This window comes from Corythoichthys intestinalis, chromosome 3 (genome assembly GCF_030265065.1).
Source record: "Corythoichthys intestinalis isolate RoL2023-P3 chromosome 3, ASM3026506v1, whole genome shotgun sequence".
Taxonomy (NCBI): Eukaryota; Metazoa; Chordata; class Actinopteri; order Syngnathiformes; family Syngnathidae; genus Corythoichthys; species Corythoichthys intestinalis.
Genome location: NC_080397.1, coordinates 28,859,480 through 28,862,201, shown reverse-complemented (window position 1 = coordinate 28,862,201; position 2,722 = coordinate 28,859,480). Strand labels below are relative to the sequence as shown.

The 2,722-nt window shown below is 40.8% G+C and overlaps 1 long non-coding RNA gene across 1 annotated transcript in view; it reads left to right on the top strand.

Moving 5' to 3' along the window:
- LOC130912898 (uncharacterized) overlaps positions 1 to 2,722 on the top strand; it is a 30,848-nt gene that overhangs the window by 2,465 nt on the left and 25,661 nt on the right. Inside the window, exon 2 of the long non-coding RNA XR_009062668.1 lies at positions 87 to 230. This is a non-coding gene — a long non-coding RNA (uncharacterized LOC130912898). The remainder of the gene's footprint in view (positions 1 to 86; positions 231 to 2,722) is intronic.

The window sequence follows — 2,722 nt, the reverse complement described above, 5'->3', positions numbered from 1 at the left end:
GTAGGCACTATTATGCTTATGTCATGCTGGTGTCACAATCAACAGCTATTTGACTAATATAATGTTTCTTACTATTCTCTTTGTAGATCCTCTTCTGAACTATTTTCCTTCCACCTCTGTACATCCTGGATCATCCTTACAGCCACCTTATCCACATCAACACCAAGTCCAAGCCCGCCAAGTCCAGTCCCTTCCCACAAACAGACTGCTAGTGGAAAAAGAAGCACAGTGTGAGTGTTTAAATATTTGTGGTGAAAATAGCTATTGTTGCGGGCTGGTGTCAACAGCAAACATGCTTGTTGCCTTGAGTGCCAAATTGGTCAGGAACAGCTCTGACAACAAAACAGCGATAATGGCGACAGGCAAGGGAATTCCAAAGGTAGCGATCTCAAACTTGAATTATTTTCAATATTTAATATTGTTACTTCAGGGAATATTTAAGGATAGTGTTCTGCTTATTGTGCAGTAGGCCTAAATTTCAGAGATTGGCACTGGGTAATGGTCAGTTTACATTTGTTTTTTCTTAACAGACTAATATATTTGATCCAAATAAATATCAAATGTTCTAAAATACTGTATATAGTGCTTATGTTCTTCAATCGGCTAATATAAACATCTTTGATGTGAAAGATGTACGGTAGAATGTATAATGTAATAATGTGTACAACATGAGTCAACATAAGTCAGTTACTTTGCTGAGTAATTACTGTCACAATCAGGTGACTGAGTTTGTAACGCAATTACTTTTTGTGAGAAGTAATTTGTAACTGTAACTAATTACCTTTTTAAAGTAAGATTAACAACACTGATTATAGACGAGTTCCTAACATTAAAATAAGGTATGTGGAACCAAGACGTCATTTTCGTTGGTTTTCTTTAAAACTGTGATTTATATTTTTTGTTGTTTTTTTTTTTTTATCTGTTTTTTTTCTTTAATCTTGTTTTTTTTTCAGACAAAGGGTAAATACTTGTATAGCTTTTATTCATACAAATGTGTAAACTATCTCATATTTTTGCATCCGAGTTCAAGTCCAAGTCACCTGATTTTGAGGATCTCATCTGATTTTGAGGATCTGCCAATACTGAGTACCTATCCAGTCTAATTTATTAAGGAGGGGGGAAAAAGCACATCCAAATGTATCAAACAAAAATAGCATCATTACCCGAGATGAGTTTAAAACAATACATTGTGCAGTTGCATGTTTATCTCTATAATTTAAGTTACATTTTTATTCAGTAATTCTATTATTCAAGTTCTTTCTGTGACCACTGTGGACACTTTTTAGCCCGTGTCTGTTTCCTGTCGCTACCATGGTATGGCTGGCTCGACCCAACTTTTTGTTGACCACACACACAAGGTTTTGTGATTGTAGGGTTACCATATTTTGATTTCCAAAAAGAGAGGACACCCTGCTCAGTCTTGAGATACCTAATTTTACTCGAAGTTCACTCAAACATGACTTATCACTTTAATATATTTAAAAGTGAGCCTCCTTTGTCTGGATAGGAAAATTCAGTTTTATTTATACTTTTTTTCTTTGATTAAGTTTTTTTTTGCTTGAATAATAAAGACAGAAATCTACCGCCAAATAATCAGCTAACAACGTCATCATTACACAGAAGATATTCAAAAACTAATAGCTAAATATTTTATAAATATAATGCAGACCCATGGAAGTATAGACCCTACCCACGTGACATCACAACTCCGCTCTCCTGACTGGTGCCGCCCACTTGTCCGTCAACACATCGTGTTGACCTGTTACGGCTACGTACATTCCTCCTATTTACGGCGTGTTTTTCTGTTCGTTAACATTAATAATCAAAATGGTGAAGGCGTGTGTGGCGGTCGGTTGCAATTAAAGATACACGATAATATCGCCTACCGATAATTATCGGCCGATAATGGCAATTATGACGTCACACAGATAATACAGATATTAAAAAAATCAACCGATAATGCAATCCGATAATTATATACTTGATATAGCCTCCAAATGTGCGCAACCAAGCAGTTTTCTCCACTTCTTCACTGCCGCCTGCTCAACCCCTCCCCTCTCTGAAGCCCCTGTGGGAGGAGGGGTTTAGGAGTACAGCATCATAGAGGAGGCGGTGTTACACATTAGTGTTGAGGCGCTCTCACGAGCGTGCGTTGCTTTTCCAGTGTGGCTCTCGCCATCTACAAAAACAGTTCCTCAAGTCCTAAAGAAAGCGTCCTCATTGAACACCACTAGCACTAACCCAGCAGCCATTTAAAACTGCATCACAATGATTTTTGGAACGAATATGAGGCTGCTGCTAGCACGAATGCTAAAGCTATTGTTAACAAATAAACTATAAAGGAAGCTACGGGGCTTGTGACAATACAGAGACGCTGCGGTCCTCCCGGAGTCGGGGTGTTTGGGAATGCAGCCCAAAGCGAGTGGTAAACTCCCATCTATGGCTAAACACCTCACGAGATCGATAGTTGACAAGTAGCTCTTTTCCGACGGAGCCCGCTGGTCCGGCAGGCCGCTGCCGCCGCCTGGCCCTAGGCGGGTAGAGCATCAGAGTAGAGCCATGCACCGAATGCGCCGCAGCGAGCCGGCCGGGGCGGGCGGATATCCGGTACGAACTTAGCTGCCGCCGCCACTCCGGTTCGAGACAGAGGCCTGGCGCGGGTGCTAATTTGGCAGCCGGGCGGACTGAAGGGCACAGGCGGGAGGAAATTCCCGAAATGAAC